Source organism: Ambystoma mexicanum, chromosome 10 (genome assembly GCF_040938575.1).
Source record: "Ambystoma mexicanum isolate Mex_15411 chromosome 10, UKY_AmexF1_1, whole genome shotgun sequence".
NCBI lineage: Eukaryota > Metazoa > Chordata > Amphibia > Caudata > Ambystomatidae > Ambystoma > Ambystoma mexicanum.
The window spans coordinates 632,224,288-632,248,219 of NC_090932.1; positions in this window are offsets into that span (position 1 = coordinate 632,224,288).

Consider the following 23,932-nt stretch of genomic DNA (forward strand, 5'->3'; position numbering starts at 1 on the left):
TTATCCTCTGTGGAGGAAAAATTCAACGATTGTGAGAAGGCACTCCTGGCAACGGTGTGGGCATTGAAGAATTACCGTCCGTTTATCCAGGGGGAACACATTATAGTGGAGACTCCACACCAGCCTCTGCAATATCTCCAAAGTGACAGAATCCGGGCCGGAAATGTGAGTAATTCCCGAATTACTTCCTGGATTCTGTCAATGCAAGGCTTTCCTGTGGAGGTCCGATATGGCCAAAACAAGAAGAGTCCCCTCGCGCAAGGTCTGGCTGACTTGCATGATTGTGCCAGAGAAAACTGTCTCGAGGACGAAAGTCTGAAAATCAAGGACAACATGGAGGCATACCTTAATTCCCCCCACAAAGTCTTTGAAGAAGACAAGTGTGAGGGAATGCCCACTGTGTATGTGGATGGATGCTCTTACCATGTTGACAACAACGGGGAGAAAGAACTGGTGGCCGGCGTAGGGAATGCATGGGTGAATGAGTCCCCAGAACCCTCCGCTGGATACAAAATTGGTCCCCGAAGTAGTCAGGTGGCAGAATTGATGGCTGTGCATCAGGCCATCCTCACTGCTGTCCAGCATCAACTCCACGAACTGGTCATAATCACGGATTCGGATTATGTACGGAACGGGTTCGTGGAGCACCTGGTTAATTGGAAAACCAGAGGCATGTTATGTGCTAACAACAAACCCTTGAAACATGGGAAGTTGATCCAAAACATTGATGATCTGGTCACCTCGAAAGGAATGACCATCTATTGGAAAAAGATCAAGGGTCATTCCAAAGTAGAGGGACCAGACAAAACTGGAAATGACTTAGCTGATCAGCTGGCCAAAACCGGGGCCATCCGAGGGGATCTAATTGAGATTGAGTCCCTGTTGGGGGAAATCCAGGTCACTGCCATCACTAGGTCCCAGACAAATGCTCACAACGACCTTTCAATTGCACAATGGAGTAAGGAGACCCCTGATGCTGATTTGATTACTGCTCAGAAGGGGGATCCAATTATTGGTAAATTTTACCAGCACCTTGAGGACCCTGAGAACTTTCCCCTGACGGATACCGATTACATTGGGAAAGAGGACCTAAGAGTGTTGATGAAATGTCCAAAACTGTTCCGGATCCAAGACGGTTTGCTGGTAAGGAAATCCAAAGCTGGCCACGATCAGTGGGTGGTTCCTACCTCATTCCGAAGCCTGATGTTAAGTCACGCCCATGATGCGGCCACTGCCGGTCACAGGGGGTTTCACACAACATTGGAAATCTTAAGAGAGGTTGCATACTGGCCACACATGGGCCAGGACCTCAACCAATATTTGAAGGGTTGTCTTGTGTGTGCACAATTTCAGCCATCATCCCTCACGCACCGGGCGCCTTTACAAAAGAGGGGAATGACACTGCCATGGTCAGATTTACAAATCGACTTTGTAGGCCCTGTGATTCGCTCGGCTAGGGGGAATAAGTACATGTTGACTGTGACATGCTTGTTTACCAAGTGGGTGGAATGTCTCCCAGCCCCAAATTGCAAGGCAGAAACTGCAGCTGCCTTGATGATTAACCACATCTTTTCCCGTTTTGGTCTACCTCAAAGGATTGAGTCAGACAGAGGTAGCCACTTCACCAGTGAAGTAATGACAAAGATGTGGGAGATACTGGGGGTCAAGAGAAAGCTGCATATTGCTTATAGACCAGCTTCTTCGGGGGCAGTAGAGAGATATAACCGAACCATTGTGAGCATATTAAAGAAGTTTGTGGCAGATTCTGGGCCAAGTTGGGATATCCGATTACCTCTGGTCCTAATGGCTATCAGATCTACCCCTTCATCTGCAACCAAAATGTCACCATTTGAATTGATGACTGGGCGCAAGATGGTGCTTCCTCAGCATTTGCTCTATAGGACCCAAGAGCAGACACTGATAAATGCCTCCACTACTCATGAGTATGTAGAGAATTTAAGGAAACACCTCCAACATGCTTTTGCTTATGCTCAGCGGAATCTAGAAAGATCGGCTGATAGCATGAAGACCCATTATGACCTGAAAACTTCCAGGAAGGAATATCAGGTGGGAGACCGGGTCTATCTATACAACTTCCAAAGGAACCAGGCCAAGCAGCGCAAATTTTTGCCTATATGGAAGGGACCCTTTGAGATCGTCGATAAGATCTCCCCTGTGGCCTACAAGATCCGCATCCCCAAAGGCGGTTCGGCAGAGGGGGAAGACAAGTGGGTCCACATAAACCAGTTGAAATGTTGCCATCCCAGGCACACTCTGCAACAACTGGAGGAATCCTCTGGAATCCTAGCGGGTACTGTCTCAGACTAATTCAGTTCCAACCATAAAACATACCACATCTAGTCTCCAACATACTGTGATTTGCATGAAACTGTCTCTTAGTTATATATTTGTTTTTTATCAAAATAAGAATGTAATGTTTCGTTATGATGAAATGCATATGCCGCCCCACTATCTCAACAGTGGTGGAAAGACGTCTATGAGTAGGTATTGCCGCTCTTCCTTTGTCGTCCTAGGAGAAAGAAAACCGGGAGACGGGCCAAGGAGGACGATCCGGAGACCGGGAGCAGAGACGCAACGGGCCCGGGGTACCGCCCAATCTTCCCATCAGGACCGGCGAGGAGAACTGATCGATCTGACCGGATGGAGAGGAAGATGCTGAACTGTGCCATCTACAGAATTGGAAGAAGATAATGTGGACATACCAGCGCCAGGGTTCAAAACCTCCCTCGCAACCGACTCCCCCTCGACTCAAGTCAAAGCGCAGTCGGGCGGGGGGGTTTGTGGAGGGTTTTGACCCATGTGGAATCATTAGACGGGGTGAATGTGGGGATTAAGCTGTCGCTGCCCATCATTTTGCCCCAGAACAAAAATAAATAATTGGAGTGGGTAAAGATGGGGATGCGCTGTCGCCGCCCATCATTTCATCCCAGAATCCAGGAGAGCTGCGCAGTTGTGCGCACACCAAAATGGTTACCTAACTTGCCACCCACCAGTGTAAAGAAAGGTCTTTGTTAACAAAATCCACTGTTACTGATGTCAAAAAGTTGCTGAAATCGTGACTCATTGGACCACTTTAAAGATTCAACCCTTTTTGTGGGGTTCCACATAACCATCTTACTGTAAGGAGCCCCATCAAAACAATGTTAAGCAAGGATTTACTACCATGTAAGAACCATTCCTGTTTAGAATGCATTAATCCAAGAAAATCCCAAAATTGCATGCAGTACCAACAAAATCCTCAAGGGGGCGCTGGCGGTCTAAACTCTGACAGGAGAACTGAGTGCAGTAGCTGACAAAGGGATTTGACTTAGCTGACTTCAAAGGCTGCATTTTAATTAAAAATTAGCCACATGCTGTTCCCAGAGGCCTGAAGCCTGGGAAACCCTCTCACCTCAAGAGCTTCACACCAGGAGTTAGAATCTCACATGACCTCTTGATTGATAGAAGGCAGACTGGCTGGGAGCTTCCCAGAGACCACACAATGGCCCCTTTCCTCTGAAAGCAATATGTTGATTTTGACTGTGTAATGTCAACAAAGCCCTGCCTGCCCAGAGGACTGACCCACCCAAGTCTTGGAGGCGGACCTCAACACTCTGAGGACTGAATTGGAAGTAAAATATATATTTTACAAAAACACTGATAACTCTTTGTAATCAAATGACAGAAATGTATAACTTTGAGAGCTTTAATTTAAAAAATGTACCTTTAATTCAAGGCCAAACTCGAATTTGTGTGATGTTCTGGGGCAAAACCCCATTGTTTATTAATATTACAGACTCCCTGTTTCAGCTAGACAAACGAAAATGCATTGGTATGTGGGTAGATATGTGAGGAACAGTTGTATAAAATTTAATGAAGATCCAATGTTGTTCAGCACATGAAAAGGTTCTAGAAGTTGCCATTTTTGAATGCAAGCTCCTAGAATGAGCAGATTTGGACAGAGACATGGCTAAATTCAGCCACACCATGTATATGTAATTTCAAGCAACTGTGTAACTCTGAAGTATGTATTTTGATCATATATAGATTTGGGTGCACAGATGATAAGGGAGGTTCTTCAAGAGATCATAAATGGCTGACATCACTCTGACACAACTTAGTTCGCCAATCAGGGGACGAATGAAAGTTTGACCAATTAGAAGCTGAGAGAGAGGTAGGGTCAGTGATGCTAGAACACACCCACATTCTAAACACATAAAAGCAGACAGACAGGACAGAGAGGGACCTTCCAAATCCATCTGCACCGGGACGCTCTGCCGGAAAAATCCATACTTACCTCCATCAAACCTCCAGAGAGCCAAACTAGAGACTTCAAATTCATCAATCTATCCAGAACTAAGAGACCAGACCAGAGAGAAAGCAGTGCTGTACTAAGAGACCAGACCAGAGAGACCCAGACCAGCAGAGAGAGTGACCAGAGCCCAGTCTAAAACCCTGACCAGATCCGTGATGAGGCCCATTTAATTCAAGAATATAGTGTGAGTACCCAGCAGAACTGTGTAGAACCAATCTCTTAGTTTAAATTCATCTAATTCAATCTATTTAACCTAAGTAGAACTGCCTCCTAGCTGTCACCTGTCATTTCTAGTTGCAAGCTGCACCTGTCATTTTGAACTTTAAAATTTCAAATCTGAAAAACGACCTTTATTTAATCGCTCATATCTCCGCAACCGTTTGGGCTAGAGACTTGCAGTAACTTTCCTCTGATAGCTTAGAATCGTAGCTTTGAATCGTACCAAGAACCGCATTCCTACCCCTTATAGTTTTACCGCAATCGCGGAACACGCATCCGCGAATTTTACCGCGATTTGCAATTTCTTCACATGTAAAAACTGCTGCTGCTTGCCTTCCATTTGCCAGAAATTCGTTTAACCTGCTAACTATCCCTGCCTCATTGCTAGTGTGAGCCTGGACTAATATTAACTAGATACCACTCACCCTGAACCTCTGAAAGGGATTAAAAAGCATTTCCAGCATATTTCTCATCCATTGCTAGCACATATAAAAGCATTTCTGCCTGTGTTTTCAAAACTCCTATCTGTTTTCTGTTGTCTAAGCTTGCTGGATTGAACTGATTACATTGATTGCATTTCTGAGAACTGTGTGCTTCCTTCCATTTCCTTGCATTGCATCAAGGGGGGGAGGGGATTGCCAGAGAAAAGTGATTACATTGTTTGGTTGAAATCATATTGAGTATTTTCTGTACTGCATTCATTGAATATTGCATCCACCTGAGCTTACATAAAGCATCCTCTACCACATTATACTTTTGTTCCTATTCACCAGTGTGCTATCTTATCCATTTCATGTCAACTCATTAGTGATTATAAAGAAGTGTGCTAGTGCCCGATTCTCCATTGTTAATCTTTATCATATCAGATTAAGGGTGATATTCAATTATTAATTTATTAAAAAGTGGGATATATATACCTATTGTTTAAATTATCAAATAAACCTTTTAACTTGCAAAACAGAACTACTTCTTGGCTCAGTGGGGTCAGGGGGATTCCAAGAGAGGGGTGTTATATAGGGGTAGTCATCCAGAACGCATGAACTGGACCTAAAGATATATCAATAAGGGTTTTCATTCAGTATTATAGACTAGGCGTTGACTTAGCTGTAGTGTTGAATTGAATCCTCTTACACTGTCCAGCTATATAGTGATACACCGAGGGACAGGGAGTTTTATGCCAGTAACACATGTTGAGGCAAATGGTTGGCCTCAGCTACTGAATGGCATGGGAATGCACAGGTTGAGGAAATGGGGGAGAGATAGTGAAGAACAAGGGAGGCTAATGGAGCTCAAAGGTAGATGCCACTGATAAACTGAACTTCCGAGGTGACAGTTGAATGAATTTGTCAGGAGATGTAGAGCAAATTTAAGGGGAAACATGGACTTGGTCTAGGAATTTGGCCATAGCAGCAACTTTGATTTGTTTTTGTTTCGTGATTTAAGGAGGACGGAGAGTGCAGGAGGAACATATACAATTTTTAAGAGATTTGTCAGAGAATGATGGCTCAAGAGTGGGGTCAGAAAAATTGATTGTGGAACAGAGAGTGATGAGATCAAGTGAGTTGCCACAATTGTCAATTGGCATTGTATGGGGGAGAACCAGAACATGCTCAGGGACATTGAAATTCATTATTTATAATTAATGTCTGAAAGATCCCCTAAATTGCATGCCCACATTTCTGCCAATTAGCAAAATTGCAACTTTAATTTTCCACATTTAACTTTAAACGAACAGGGTTGACAATGTTGGTCTTGGACATTGTATGCTCCATTACTATAAACATTCCTGTTATGGATGACTTAATAGCAAATGTCTATTTGTCTAGCCTTAGCCCAGAGTGCTTGATGTGAGGAATGGCTGACAATCAGAGTTTTTGATCTGATGGGCAAGTATCAAGGATGCCCCACTACACACTGCACCTGTGCAAGGCTTGTGTGGTGTCAGATTGATCTCTACTGCTCCCTATGCACGTACGCTGTAAACATGGGGGCTGCATTTATATATCTGAAGTAACCCTTCTCCAGAACCAAAAGTCCGTGCCACTCAGAACCCCTAGCAAGGCCCTCACCTTCACCTGTCAGTTCCCGTTCACTGGTGCGCAATGTGTAACACGTATCTACTTGTGGGAGGTAGGCAGAGAACAGGAGAGAAATTGCATGGGATATGGGGGTGGGGAGGGTCGAATGGGGCTCACTCAGTGAAACCTCCTGAATATGATTAAACAAAGAAAAAACACATTTTAAAGGTCTCAAGAGAAAAAGACCTTTACAATGCAGTTTTTACGATCAAAGAAAAATCGGGCATTGTAAATCGGTATTTTTCTCTTGAGACCTTTAAAATGCGTATTTTTTCACATAGAACCAAGGTCATCTATATATGTGGTGGCAAATGGCTGTGAGGAAGATATTTTAAGGTCCCGTTGGTGGGTGAATATGTTGTGCGTGCAGCTGCTAGTGAATTCTGTGTCTGACCTATGAGTCAATCCCTGTATCAAATCCCATACTACTGTGCTGATAATGTTGGAGTTTGGATTGATTTTAGTGGGTCTGTCCTCATACTGTGGAATCTTTCCTGAGTGATCAATGCTGCATTGTTTTCAATTGTTTCATCTGCACTTGTTGCATAAATAGCTACTGTGAGGCCTGTGCCAATGTGTTCTGGGTTCTGTGTACCTAGAGATGTCAGGTCTGGTTTTGTGTCCTGTCACTTTTGGAGAATCCAACATTCCTTCACCAGGTCTACCTGAAATATTATTACCTACGCTTCTCCTCTTTTCCACATGATTGTAATGGCTTTCTAAATTTGGTGTTAAGCCTTCCTATCTAACCGTGTGAAGGTAAGGTGCTATTTACCACTTTATCTTTACAGCTGGACAATTATTTATTAATTTATGCAGTGAACCCCCAAATAAAGTAAGTACTTAATTGGTGGGAAGTGTGCCGGTTTATACCCAGCTAATTTGACTGTAAATTGTATTAAGTGACTTTATTCAAGTGTGGAGTGCTGGAATGAAACAGATGTCTTTTTATTTATTTATTTTTACATCAGAGCTTCTATTTAAAGCATGGATAGAAAAAGGCAAGACAATGGGCCTCATTACGAGTCCGGCGGTAACCCTGATGGTACTAGCTGTGGGTTGCACCGGGCTTGTGACATTTTACTGGCATCTAGCTTGCCGGTGCAACCGGGACATTACACGTCCCATCATACCGGCAAGCTACGTAGCGGAAAATGTTGTGCCCCATTCCTGTGGAGTCCCATAGCACTCCATGGGAATGGGTTCATAGAAGCACCGGCACAATTGCTTATGGCAGCTGTGCCCTGCCAGGTCAGACCTGTGCAGGCGCAGTGGCTCTGGCAGGCAGACTCAGAATGTGGTGGTCTGGAAACAAGGTTGCCGATAGGCTTACCAAAACCCTTATTTCTGGACCGCCACTATAGTAATGAGGCCCAATAAATGATGAGGTGCATAATGCCTTGTTGTTTTTGCAGTCTCATTGGCCAGCTGGCATAGGAAAAGGCCGGACAAATGTGGTAAAAGTTGCTTAATATTTACCACCTCCTGGATCTTCTATGAATTAAAAGGGGCACACTTTTCTTCCTCACTAATAGCAAAAGGCAACAGAAGAAAGTACTCTTGCAGAACCAGGCACTTAACAGTGCAGTGGGGGTTGAAATTTACAAATTTGTGAAAATCACAGGGATTCACTCAGCATGAATCCATCAATTAATTTAACGATACTGGGTCCAGGCTTTCCACCCCAACCTTTAACCCCTGTGTGTAACCTCCCTATCCCATGTTCTATGTCCTTCCAATCTTACCCTTAATTATTCTCCTAATGTTAATCCATATTATTGTACCATATTATTGCATCCCTTGTTATACAGAACTCCATTGTTGCACTCCAATGCTAGGTTTGTGTTATATAAGTCCACCACATATATAATAATAATAATAATAATAATAATAATAATAATAATAATAATAATAATAATAATAATAATAATAATAATAATAATAATAATAAGAAAAAAAACCATAAGAGTAATTATAACACAAATAATAATATGCAATGATTATTACTATATAATTCAAGTTAATTTTATTCTGATTTTGCATGAGTTAGTGTTTGTGACACAAAAGGCATCCTAACAATCAACATTAGAGAGTATCAAGTATATATTAATCACAATGTCAACAACATTCACAGACAAAGGGGGTCATTACGAACCTGGAGGTAGCCATGCTGCTATTTGCGGCATGGCTAACCCCATTCCGGGTACCTGGTCCGGGTTCCTGGAATGGGGAAATACCGGGCCATTCCGACCTTGGAGGGCCCAGTATTTCCCCATTCCAGGAACCCATTCCCATTCGAGCCCCCATAGGGCTGAATGGGAATGGGGAGCAAGCTAACAAAGTGCCTGTTAAAGACGGGCCCGTAGTTAGCATGCTGGACTGCTCGCGGGACCCGTTAAGGACGCCTGGTAAAATCAGGCGTCCTTAGCGGGTCCCGCGAGGAGACCTCGTAATGAGGCGGTAGGGGGATAACGGGGCCGGCAGCTCTACTTGCCCTGTTAACCCCCTACTGCCAGGGTCGTAATGAGCCCCAAAGTATATGAATAAAAGCAGGTTTCATGAGTATTTTTCAATGTTAATATGTGGGGCATCATTACGCATTAGCTCATTCATGGAAATGGAAAAGTGAGGTATAAAAATAATTAGTTAGTCTAGAAGAACATCATTTCCTTGGAAACTAGTTAATTCTTGACTGATAAAATTCTATTATACTGTGACAAAAATGACATGTATTTGTTACCAAGCTCAAATCTAGGATAGATAGTTCCTCTACAGGTAATTAGATTGTGCAAAAAGAAACTTAGATGCTAAAATGTACTATGTTTTGTTGCTACATATTCGTTTTAGTGTGTTCTCCTTTTAATTATCAAGGATAATTTCACACTATACTTTGAGAGAACTGACTTCAGAAAACAGGTCTTGATCATCTTATATAATGGGTCAAAACAAATAATAAAATAAGACAGTCTTTCGAGAATCAGATCATCACAAACACACGACAAATTTGAAGTAGAGATCCTATCATCACCCTTCACATGATGCCAAATGCAAAACCCAAGCAAAGACCTTAATTGTACTGGTGACACAGATGGCAGGTAATCTTCTTTCTGTCATAGGCCCTTTGTCTTTAATTATCGGAAGGACATCTAACCACCATCAATTGCTTCAACAGTCAACATCTCGATAAATATTTCCCTGTGCATACTAATGGAGAGGGCTACTTGACACATGTTAGTACACCTGTCTTTATTCCAAAACATATATCAACAAGTGTGACTATCTATCACTAGCCCATACATTATTATTTATTTAATGTGATATAGTTCACAAGGAAAATTACTTTTTCACATATCATAATACAAACTAAAACACACAAGAATTTAAATTCAGTTTACATTAGATCATACAATCTTATACTACACAATATTAATACAATTTTGTAATTGAATTTAAATTCAGTTTACATTAGAACATAACTTATACTGCACAACATGGATAAAATAATCATAATAAGGTCAAAATTCACAATGTTGTATGCAGAATACTTCTAAATAAAATATGACTTCTTATCCACAGCAATTTCCTTTTCAAAGACCTGCTATATGTTTGTCATTGCAATTGATAGTGAAGGGTTCAGCCCAGAGACACAATTCAACCAAAAGAACATCATTTTGCATTTCGTGTAATCCATCAGCATGTTTCGTAAATAAACTGAAATAATATTTTCTCTTGGATTTACACAGTGCAATCACATGTTCAGCTGTTTCCAAAACATCAGTGTTACAGTACAGCCTACAACATTGTTTATTCTTCCCAATGCCTAAACAGGCACCAACATTCAATGAATAATAGCAACTCGATTAATAGAATGTTTGTAATTAACCGACAAGTTAAAACAATCATCATCAAATAGCTTTATTTGACACAAGTCATACAGCCATTACACAAAAAATAAAAGTACAACACATTCATTATGTTATGAGATTTTGATAGAGGATTAAAAAATAAGTTAAAACATTAAAAATGATCAGGTCGGCAGATTACATAAAATTCTACAATACAATATATAAAATGTACGCAGATTTTGCTAAAGCAGCGATTGAGTTAAATCTAGGAAAGAAATTAGTTCTCGCTTAAATCGATAGGGATTTATTCCTGGTTAGCCAAGCTTGCCATATAAATTTAGACACTGCAAAAATGACTGAAATGTTTCCTGTGACTTTACACAGAAGCAGAACATCACCTATGTACTAAATGTTAGCCTCACACAATGGGGCCTTGAGATGTGCAGCTCTGAATTTACTATAGCATGACCAAAAAAAAGGAAGTGATTGAGAAATATCTTCATTGGTTCGAACTTGCCCTCAAACAATCTCTGTACATAAAATGTCAACTAGACACTTTACCTCTTTCATATCTAAGAAAGTTAAAACATCCCACGGAGTATTCATTCATTCACTCATTATTCGTTTTTTTTAATGTTGTCATTAAATGCAAACAGAATTAAAATACAATATATCTGGATCAACAATGTTTAAAAACAAACAATACAATTCCATGAAAAATGTAAAATAGTCTTTTAAAAACGGATCAGCATTTCACATTATGACATCATAAACTAATAAACCTTGACCTGTGGCAGCAGGTTCTGAGAACACAATCACACATTGAAAATGCCACATTTAAGTTATCAGACCCCTGTCACAATTCTTCTGCCTGTTGTAATGCTCTAATATTATTGTTTTCTAGACAGGTTCATTAATTCAGCCTTCAAATAGTTTTCAATTGCGGGCATGAAAACAAAACACATTGAAACGATTCATTCCAACATTTACATAAGTCATTTTTATTCACAAATTGGGGATTTCATGTCTTATTTACTGATCCCACTGGTAAGATTCCAAGTCTAACTTTAAGAAAAAGAGCTCTCATTAAATTAAATCCAAGTAAAACTCGAAAACTCTGGTTCCTTTAACTGCACAAAAATCGTCCACTAGGCCACTATTTGCAGATTTATGGAATAACAATTCCTCAAAGTTAGTCCTAATTCTATACTTACATTGTTTGCAAATCATTATTCATGGTATAAGGCTCTTCCCAAAGTTGTGTTAAATGTAGTGTATACTGTGTAGTGTGTCCTTTACATGGCTAAAGCAGGGCAGTGAGGCACTGCCTTCATGACTTAGTACATCTTGCAAGGCGACCCTGTACCCTCTGCGGTTTGGGTCGAACCAAAGATTAATTCAACATTGCATAGGTTTAATGTTAATCAATTCCTCAATACTCGTCCACACTAGTTCCAAATCATTTTTTGTAATTCAATGCTGACACTCTCTGTCATAATATGGTAATATTATATCCCCGTAGTTCCTCACCAGGTAGGGATTCCCTGTTGGCCTTCATCGTATATGTAATCAGTGTTAGACTTTTTCTCAATTTCCTATTGATTGAGCAAACCACACATCACTGCACTCGTTTTTATAAGGGAGGCATTGCTTTGAGATATATGCATATTCCATCTCTCAGTTGTAGGAATACAAAGGCCTTCATATGGGTCAATTTTTTCTCATGTGAAATTATTTTTTAGATTGCTCTTCTCCAGTGCCCTCCTAGTCTCAGAGCAGTTCATGTACTTGTTTCTTGTATTTATCGATTTCCAGGGCCTTCAATTCATTCATAGATACAAACGAATCCAACTGCTTGTTTAAATCTACAGGGGCTTTTCAAATACGTATTGTATCCTCTGCAAAAAGCAGGATGCCTGCATGACTGTCACTCAGACTTGGAACATTAGCACAGAGGGAGGCCACTGTATCATCAATATCATGGTTGTACAATAACAAGAGGGTTGGGGCAAGTACACAGTCCTGCCTTACCCTTTTTTCCATTTTAAAACATTGGGTTATCTGACTGCTCAGTCCCCATCTCACAGTTGCCTGACTTAGTCATTTATGAATTTATTTTATGTGTACTTATTTATATGTGTAAGACATTTTTATAGCAGTAGATAGTCACATTTATAGCAGAGTGATTTACAAGATCGAACATTCTCAACCTTGTACACGTAAGAAAAATGGAAGGAGGGAAGATAGCTTTCTGAAACATATCTCAAGGCAGAGCTTCAAACTTCCAAATTAGGGTGTATATTCAAAAAATATTAAAATGTGTGCTAGAAAACACATTTTACACCAATTAATATGCCTAGAGCCTCTTCAAACTATTCTTTTAAATATAGAAAAATTGTGGGTATTATCACCAATCCAGTGTTTTTCTACATAATAGACCACCTACTTTCAATGTTGTTAACCAAAACTGGGGAGGAACCTTTAACACTCTTCTATTGTTTTGTTTATAATATATCAGAATTTATATTATATCACAATTTGAACAATACTACTGACTGTAACTGCTTTAACACTTGCCAATTAACCCCAATTCAAAAAAAGTTAATTTAAGACTGGCTACTTGACTGTCACTTTCCTACTTAAAGGTTGCTGATTAATTAGATTATGTTTTGCTATCCCGAGTTGCAGGAAGAGGTTCACTGACATAGCTGGAAGTACCCATCTTACTTCTTTACCTGCTCTGCTCATAAAGTACAGATGACATGATGTGGAGTAGTTCGAGTTGCGTTGTCTTGGTACCACCACATAGCGCATTCCAGGATCTGCCTTTTGAGTCCCCAAGCTACCAAACACCCACACTCTTCAGTTATAGACATAAGTGGGGTGCAGGGATCCCCATGTGGAAAGTTATAATTAGTATAGAGGGTTTTGTTGGAGTTTGAGGAGGGGCAATCTTTTGTGAGTTAGGAAATATAACTGGTTTGGAAGAAAGCTAAGGGAAAAGAAGTTGGAGATAAATAGTCAGTGTGAGGTTGGTTTGGAACAGCAACAGAGGGACAGCACCTGTGAGAGTGCAACAAAGGGTATCGCCTGGAAATAAAGAAAGAGGACAATATCACAGGAGGGAGACAATATTAAAATATAAATGGAAACAGATACTACGCTCAGAAAGATGGTAATAGATTAGTGCAGGAATGAGAAAAAGAATAACATTGTTGCACAAGGGAGAGAGCAAGATACAAAAGTGAAGAGCTATTAGGGAGAGAGTAGAGGGGAGACTAGAGGAGAAGATACACCCGGAATAAGGAAAGTCAAGACCTAAGAAAGAATGGAGATGTTGTGGAAGCAAGATCAGAGGAAGTCACCCAAGGGGAGAGACACAAGAGTCGAATCATCGGAAAGAAAACAAGGGAAGAAACCATTTTGGACATGTAAAGTTAGGACCTTGGAAGAAGAAATGATTGGTGTATTGTGAAAAAGGGAGATGACAGGAGTTGGGAAGAGAGTTGGGAACTAAGAAACAGACACCCTCAAGGGAGTCTGGGGAGGGTTGAATGTCTAAAGGTAGAGGAGATGCTGAAACCCTCAGAGATGAAAGAGAGATCCTGGAGGCCCCTGATGATACAGGGGAAAATAATAAAGTGTATAGAGGAATGAGATGACATGATATGCGGAGTGAGAGGAAGGGCCATCCAGGGGTAGAGAAGGTGAGGAAAAGGCCTGTGGCTAACCCCAAGAGGAGCAGGGAGAATAGAGACACGCTGTTCTAAAAGAAAACACCAGGGCAAGCCCAGCATTGCAAAAACACTGCCGTGGGGAAAAGCCTGAATGGAACTTGTCTGCCCCCCAAGAGGAGTAGTCCACAGAGCTCAATGAGGAGGCAACAAGCTGGTGGAGTATCTGGCAGCTGGTGAACCATGGACCCATGGCTGGAGAAAGTACAAATCCCTGTTTTGTGAAAGAACCTTTTGTTGTGAAATAGTTTTATTTGGTGAGACTCAAAGGAAATTTGGAACACCTGGATTTGCACATATCACTTTCATTGGATTGTTTCAGTTGTTTTCTGGAATGTATTGATACAAATGATTGTTTTGGCAGGCCCCGTCTGGAGTAAGATGTAATTACCTCACACCCTGACACTTGGATACTGATTATCTTTATACCCTGTTTATTGGGTTGTATCACTATCACTATCCTTCACATTTTGCGTTAATTAGTAAATAAAAATAGTAATAAAACATCCTAAATCCGAAGTTTGAGTCCGAGCCTCAATTCTGGGAATATTGCGGTAGAAAGACTTTCAGCATATTCAGACCCCAGTTTAACACAGAAATCAAGAATGAGAAAAGCATTCAATACTAGTTTACTATCATTAAGTTCAGTATCTCCTCAATATGAATTGCCCTCCAACATCAAAAACATTTAACAACATCCACTTCCTTCATTCCTGGCTTTCTGAAGCAGGTGTATTATCATGTGGTACCTTGTCACTCACTAATAAAACATATGCCCGTGGGCTGTAGAGCACTCTACAAATGTAAAAAATAAATTAAATAAAAATAAATAAATATATATGTAAATGCTCTAACTGTTCCACAAATACCGGTCACCTACCATTCACTAAATGTGAAGACAGGCTTCAAATCTATAGTCTTCAAAAAAGACCTGGCTAGCTCATACTCAGAAAATGTGACATATTCAAGACATAGGTGTTCAATTCCATTACTGCAGTGGACATGCAATGTTCCATGTGCTAAATGATTGTACATAAATATTTAGGAACCAAAAGAGTCTGGAAAGAAGCATTGATCTATAAAGGGGATCTAATCTGCACAGAAGTCACTGGCTCTCTTTACACTTGATTTGAGCAATAGATCACTCTTTACTCAACTGGTCCCAATCCATTCCTAATGCTGTTAGCGGTATGGTGAAGAACATGGTATTGCCACATCTTCTCAATGAAATGCTCTCCATAGCATTGTTCTTCTAATCTTCATCCCTGACATTGCCCCTAATGGGTGAATTCACATTGTGATTGGATTTACAAGAGAAAATATTCCACTGTGGAAAGGCCTAACCTGCCATTTCTCCCACTTATAGGAGTGCTGGGTTATAAACATTTGTTATCGTCAGACTCACAATCATGTAATCATGAGCAAATGATGGAATCAACAGGTTTTCATTTAAAAATATGATTTCTTCTTTTGTCATACAATGTTTTACAATTTCACATTTGCGTGTTGATTGTAAGCTCAGCAAACAATACAAAACATGAAATCACTACATTATTCAACGACAGGCAAAATTGAAATAAAATTCAATAGTAGATACATCTTCAGTAGCTTAAAATTAAATACAATTATGGTGGGGTTAGGAAGAGTGGCGGGGACTAAAAGGATGAGACTTCCACGTGTGCAAAGACACCATGCAGTCTAAACTGTTTGACTTAGTAGAGCTACTGTTCAAAAGTTGTCTGAAAATTGATTGACAGATCAAAAATAGCAGAACAACACAAGAAAGAACAGGCCTGATTATATCTCAATATAATTCCTGCTTAGTAAGGTATTAGAAGAAAGCTTTTCATGCCAATTTTACTAAGTAGTTCCTCATAAAACAAACATCGAAAACAATCCAATCGTCATGTGTTGGAATATCTGTGAAACATTGATACTTCAAGTCAAATGATGAAATAATAATTACATATTAAAATACCATTATTAGAATTGTTTTAATGAATTAATGGTGCATAACCATTAATACAACGGTAACCAGTCTATCCATCTGTTTATGTAATGTGGGTGTATGGTTGCTAAGATGCAGATCTAGTCGGACCCTCCTTTCCTCATGCTATTAACATGCTCCTTTTTGGTGGTTAGTATGAGATGCAACCACCTGCACTACCTGTCAGCTCTTTTTCATATCCTGGCCCCAGCGATGTGCCATCAATGTGTCACACGATGATCGTATGTGGCAGTTTCATTATGTTTCCAATTCAAAAAGGTCATTGTGCAGTCGTTCCTGCCTGTTGTTATTGCAAAAAGTGGCTCAAGTTATTTCAGTGTATGTGATTGCGCAGGGAATGCCTCTGCTTACTTTATTTTGTATCATTTCAAAATGTACTTGTGCTTGTAAATCAAAAGGAGACTCCCAGAACGTCCTGCTACTGTACCCTCAAATCCAGCCTGACACCCATCTACCAAACCCCTTTTAATCAGAAACCACCCACACAATGGGTGTCCCGTGTTAATAATACGAAATGTATCCTGCTCTGTTTGCCAAGTACCTTTCCATCTATGGCACCCCCTGTGCACATCCTACGTGAGTTCTCTGTTCCCCATTGTAGAGCCTGATGCCACGCCCTCAGCAATCTCCGAATTTGAGCGTCTGAAACTTGCCCCGTGCCTCCTCTCAAATCATGTACTTTCTAGGCGCAACGCTTTGTGACAACCGTGACAGCCTGTCCTCTAGGAGAGGAAAGGCAAGAGCACATATGCCTTTCACTAAGCTTCTCCTTATCATACGTAACCATAAGCAAATGACGCTGCACTTCGTTATACATGGGTATAAACACGCTGCTATCCGTGTTGATAAAAGGACATGGAAATGCGGCAGAAGGGCCTGCTGTTTGTCATGAGTTGGCAACCACTATCTGCTGGACATTCATCTTCTCCTTGTTACTATTCGTGATGGAGGTGTAAGACATGTATAGTGTTACAAAATGAAGTAAAAATAAACAGTTTGCTTTGCAATGCTGCATGTTTTCAATTACAGTTTGGATTATTTTCACTATTTTTTTTAAAGGTCACTGGGAGCCCCAAACGATATCCCTCTTATCTAATATGCTCTTCCCATTATCTTCTACTCATCAATATGCCTAACGGAAAGCCACAGTATGTCCCTCATTACAAGTCTGCCAGCACCGGCGGGTTACCGACAGACTCGCCTTACCGTTTCCGCCCATGATATCCCTGCGCTACCAGGATATTACAGGGGGCAGAGGGAACAGTAAGTACCTATTCCCGTGGAGTCCCATTGGACTTCATGGGAATAGGAACCCTGAAGCCAGGGGTGGACTGGCCTATAGGGAACTCTGGAGATTTCCCGGTGGGCCTCTCCACCCTGGGCCTCTTTTGTGTGGTGTTTTTAAATTTTCTCATAGGAAAAGCATTGAGTTTGCTGAAAATGAGTCATATGGGGCCACTTTGAACATTATTTCCAGGGCCTCTTTTGGTCCCCAGTAATTATTTCCAGGGCCTCTTTTAGTTCACAGTCCACCCCTGAAGCACTGGCAACGTTAGTAACAGTGCTGGTGTTTCAGTGAAATATCTTCGGGTAGGGGCCTGAACTACCAGCAGGTCAGCAGGTCAGATCTGCCATAGTTCACAGCCCCTATCGGCAGACACGAAGTGAGCCGGTCCAGAAAAGGTGCCGGCTCACTTATAATGAAGGCTTTTGTCACGGTGCAAAGCTATACTAAAATTGTACTAATTGTACTGCACGTGCATCAACAGGAGAAAGCATTAGCCTATGTCAAATGCCCAATTACGGCATTAATTACACTGCTCATGCACGAGCCATGAACACATTTCGAGGCTTTCCCTTCATAATACATTTGGTTTTTGGTTTTGATAAAATACACATCATTATTTTTGAATTTATCTCCATTGATTTACTTTTGTTGGGGTGTCACAGTGAGCAAGGGGTCCACGTCTGCATTACCCATGGTTACCTAGGGTGAAACCCCAAGTTTTACAAAACTGAAAAGATTTTGGGAGCCCCTCTCCGGAGAACGAACCTGGGTCAAATACCCTGTTCTATGGCATTATTTACACTCAGGAAGGTCTACCACGACGTTTTAGTTCACTGTACCCTTCACAGTGGAGAACTATCCATTTGTATATCAGTCTTTGTCCCACCCACTGCGCTGTCAGCAGTTTAGAGTATACCGACTCCCATTACTGTGCCCAAGTGGAGCAGGGTTTGTGGGTGTGTCCCGTGCTCTCCTTGGTCGCAGTATTGGGAGTCTGGGGTTGCGGGGTTGTCAGACGCTTACCATTACAGTAAGCTGGGGACAGGAAATAGAATATTTTGTTTTTTTTAAAAAGGAACCTGCGGCTTCAGCACCACCCCACTTAAGTGGGAGAAAATGATGCTGCAGGGCTAAAAGGGAGTCAGCGGCACTCACAGAACTACGCTGTGGTAAAGGTAAGTGTGGTGGGGATGGGGGTTGGTGTATTGAGGGGAGAAAAGTGATCTATCTGATCACTGCACTGCACCATAAATGGAGTCAACAGTTTTGTCTGCGCAGTTACGGGCCTGAGCAGTGATGATATAGATTCCTATGCATCTATAGGAGTCTAGACTTGCCATATTAAGGCAACACCTGTACCTTTGGGCTACATTCAGCATTTAATGGCAAGTGAAGGTATAACTGGCATTAGATGACATTTACTGGCCTTATGCAACTTTGATTGCATGTAAAGAGAGTGACCCTGGAGTCTGTGGGTTCTGATGAATGTATCCTTCTCATATCATGACCCAACCCATAGCATTGACATCCGTATCAATGGTTTTTTTTGGTAATTCATTAAGTATGAACTTAACTTCAGGAATGTAGCTCCTTAGTTAAACATTGATTGGCAACTAAACTATTATCTCTGTCTGCATTAGAAATTGTTTTATTAATTTAAAGCTTATATAAGTTATATTTTCATTCACAGTGTCACTTTGTGTGATTTCATTAGTGCCATAGGTCACGTGATGTCAATTCCTGGGATGATGTCTGTATAGAGGCTAATGTGACAGCATGTTTTGTGATTCCATCAGTCATGCGATGCTACTTCCACTGCCACTGGTGTTTGCTGAATTGGCATCCCTTCCACTCCGAGATTTCATGACAAGATTGTGGTAGGTTTCAGGAGGCTGAAGTGACTCGAGAATATTTGTGGGTGACCCAAATTTTGGGTGAATCTGAATAGGCTTGCCACCAACACCAGGACAAGTTGGCAATCTATATTTAGATGAATAAGCATGAAGGCCAGGCCCTAAAAAGATAGCACATTGTCTTGGACCAACATCTGAGTCTTTCTTCACTGAAGCTGTATCCCGCAGAGATCATTGGCACATCAACTTCCAGCAGCGAAAACCGGGCGTGTTGAAAGTGATATTCCCACAACACTGCGTATACAAAGGCAAACACCCACCCACCCTTTCTCGTTCAAAATGGTGTATACAATGATTGTAATGTCCAATGGTGCGTCAAGCAGTGTTATATATTGGCAGGGTAGCATGCCGCTGTGTAACAAAACATTACAAACAATTTTAAAGTCTCCAATTACTCAGTCACAATAAGAATCCTTACGGTGGGCCCTGCTATATTGCATACAGTACAGGTTGTGTGTGTCATCTTAGAATTCTGCATAATTGATTTAATAAAGTGTATCTTTCCTTCTTGATTTCATTCTGTCAACATTTCACAGTCTGAAAACAGATTGATAGCATATTATCATTATGACCATAGTTGTTATTATTATTATTATTATTATTATTATTATTATTATTATTATTATTATTATTATTATTATTATTATTATTAAGTATTTTATATTAATTCAACGAAGTAGTGCCATGCTTTGGAGAAATGCCTAGATGAATAGCTTACTCGTTAAGTGTTCCCTTACCCCATGGAGCAAGTCTACTCATTTTAAGTTTGAATCAATAGACATGGGCTAATTTAAGCATATTAGCTTTCCGAGGTTGATGATTTGAATACCATTATGAATCTGATAACACTTCTTATTTCAAGACTTAGAAGCAGGTGGAATCTGGGAGGAAGAATGCTATAAGAACACATATTATTTGACACGATGTTTACCATTGTCTGATATGTGTTTGCAGATAGACAATTATTTTGTTATAGTTGAATAGATCACTGATACCACCTATGGTTCCCTTAGCAGCAGTCTCTTTCTGCTCCTATCGGTCATGCTGGAAGAATTGCCATGCTATCAAGAGGGGAGGATCCTTTAGAGTGTGTGATTGGTCACATTACTCCAACTAAGGTTCGCAGCATGCAGAGTGTCTGGTTTCCAGTATAATAGCATCCATCAGGGATAAGTGGATATTAGATAAAAATCAAGCATGTAGGCCATTGCCAAACGAACACACCAATAATTCAAATGTGTAATGGTTAACACATTAATTTTAAGAAGAAGTATTTCAATCCTGGATTTGAAGTCAGCGCCTCTACTACTCCCCTTCTGGAGGCACGAGAAACTGGTCTTCGAGGGCTATGCACTGAGACGTTCCACTTAGAAGTGTCACAAAAAAAATGTCTTTGCTTCAAAAAAGCACACAGTATTACTTTATTGTATGCTAGCAAAAAGTACCCATATTCTGTACAGGTTATGTAGACGGTCATGATAACACTCTCATCAATTGTTGAAAATAAAAGATCCTGTGGGTCCCTGTTCCGAATCGCTTATTTCTTGATGTGCTTTGCACTCTGAAGTAAAATGAACGGACAATGCGTGTATGTGGCTGGCTGACATACCCCGGAGCAGACATGTAGGGGAGGAAAGAGTTGGCATGATGCTGCATACTCAGACATTCAGTGCGCTACCCCACCTGTCGCCCTGGCGCAGTGTACTGCATTGCCATGCAGATATCTTAGAAATTGTGCATTCTAGGACCTTGAAACTTGGTTATCAAGGCTCTCAAAGAACCTTGCGTTTTGTTCCTCGGGTCGACACACTTAAAATTAACTTTTTCCGGTCCTTCTACAACCACGTAGATGTTTCACAGATTTCAGGCAACCGTCTCATGTGTAAAGAGGCTGAAATCTGGGGAAAGCGGTGCTGTGTCCAAATGTCATGGAGCCAGTAATGTCCGGAGGGTCGAAACAGGTTACTATGCACAATTTGCTGCAGATTGGTGGAATGGGTTGGCATTGTATAAGGAACAATCAATCTACTTAAAAAAAAAAAATGTGGCAAAGCTAATAGCTTTGCCATTCCGGTTTGTTTGTTGCATTTTACATTTATAGGAACGACTGCAGTAAATAAGTCTGCAAATTAGTGCAGGAAGTCCCTGAAGATAAATATCATAAATAATAGACATAGTAGAAAGACTTATTTTCATAGTACTACATGAACGTATTTTACTGTGTGTAATACTATATTACATTTCAGCAAACACTGTGTTTGGACGTTTTAAGTTAAGGATGGAGATTTTAAGGGTGAGCTAGAGTGGAGTTGGGGCAGCTAAGGTGGGAGGCAATAGGTAGGCATGAACATGGTAGTCATCGACAAGATCAGACATGTAGTGGTAGGAAGAGGTGAGACAGGGTGAGCGGATTGTTGGGTTTAGGCTGGGGTGAGTGAGGATAGGTAGGTCAGTAGGGTTGAGGCAGAGAAGGTGTGGGTAGAGGCGCATGAGGTGGGGCAGGTTTGGGTATGGTGGGTCAAGGTGGTTTTATGTGTGGTATAGAGGGGTATGGTATAAAGGAGTGAGGTAGGGTGGAGGTAGAGAGTAGTGAGAAAGGATGAGTGGGGTAGAGAGGGCTGAGAAAGTGTGGTTTGAGGGTATAGAGCAGTAAGGAAGGGTTGGTAGGGATGATATGGGTAAGGAAGGGCATGTGGGGTAGCTGGATAAGGAAGGAGGGTGATGGTAGAGAGGTGTGTGGTAGTGTGGGGTAAGAGATGGGGCAGGACAGGTGTGTGGGGCTATTACGGGCTGTGAAAGGATGGTTGGGTGGGGCACTAGGGATCTGGATGGGTGAGTGGGTGGGGCAAAGTATGTTGTGGAAGGGTGGGTGGGGCAAAGAGGGATGTGGAACGGGTGGGCAGATTTTGGCAGGGAGGGAGTGGAAGGGTGAGTAGATGGGGTTAGAGAGCAGTGGGTAAGGTATGCCGGTGGGATTAAAAGGGATGAAGAAAGGGGGATAGGATAGAGGAGTGTGAGGAAGCATGTATGGGTGGGAGTGGAGGGAATGAGGAAGTGTGGTTGGGCATACTAGAGGAGGTGAGGAAGGTTAGGTGGGGTAGATTGGGTAAGGAAGTGTGTGCGTGGTAGAGGGGGTGAGGAAGAGTGAGTGGAAGAGTGGGATACAGAGGCAGAGGAAAAGTGGGTGGGTGGGTGGTGCAGTGGAGTTGTGGAAGCATGTGCTTATGGGGTTTAGAGGGGTGAGGAAGTGTGAATAGATTGGGGTGGAGTGTGGGTAAAGAGTGGTGGGATAATGGTGGATGTATATGGGCTAATGTGGTGGGGGTAAAGTGGGGGGTTCAAGTATGGATAAGGGATGTGCACTGTGGTGGTGGGGTAAAGTGGGGGCAAGGGGTGAAGTGTGGGTGTGAGTAGGGTGGAGGCAGGAGTTTAAAGTGGGGAAGGCTAGAGTAGTGGTGAGATTAGGAATGGTAGCTATTGTTGTGTGGGTGGTTACATGGTCAGGTGGGATGGACTAGTGTGGTGGGTTAATGGGTGAGGTGGAGTGGATTGATGTGGTGGGATGGGATAGTTTAGTGGAATGGAATGATGAGTGGGGATTTGGAGTGGTGTTGTGTTTTGGTGGTGTGGAGTGCAGTGGTGGAGTGGGGTGGAACAGTGGTGCTCTATAGGTTGTTGGGATGGAGTGGCAGTATGGTGTGAAGTGAGGTGAGACAGCTGAGGAGGTACCGGAAAATAAGGCTGGGCCATGTGTCTCTGCTGGCCCAGGTTATGCATGCAGCATGCATAGAAAGAGAGCAGCTTTGATTGAGGTGATTCCTAGGCTAGGCTATTTGCATACATCGAAGATAATTTTTGAAAGATAAGAATGACAACTTAATGTTATAATTGAAATATGTCTGTGATAGTGATTCAAACATGACATCTTTCTGCACATGTAATGCACATTGGGATCTCTGCACATTCCATTTGTCACAATACACATCCTCATGGTAAAATGTTTGAAAAGCCACATTTCATATATACTCATTTGCACAACAATGACTGTACTTTTCAGTGTGTACAGAGGAGGACATTTCATTTCCTTAAATGCTTACAGAGAGAATAGTCAATAACTCATTCTCCTTGCCTACCACAAGCTTTCCAAACTGCCTTTGCACTGGAGAAATCACATGTGCTAGTTAGGGATGACAGAAGGATCCCGACCCATAGCATATTTTTAGTTGCAACAGAAGGGAGAGAAAGGCGGCTCACATGGAGCTCTTTGGCAGGGACACCAGCATCAGTTAAATCAATGTGCGGCTACTTCGTAAGCCATTTAATTGCAAATGTTGGCAGATGCCCTTGCAACTAGACAGCCTGCTACATAACACCCCATTTCTCCTTCTCATTTTCCTATAGCAATAGGTGTTACTAGCACCACCCAAATGCAACAAATCCAAAATGTTGATTTTTGACTTTTATAATAGTCTCTTGATAGGTTGTTCTGGCCAGGTCACTGGACGTGATCCACAGGTTTTCACCTCTAAACT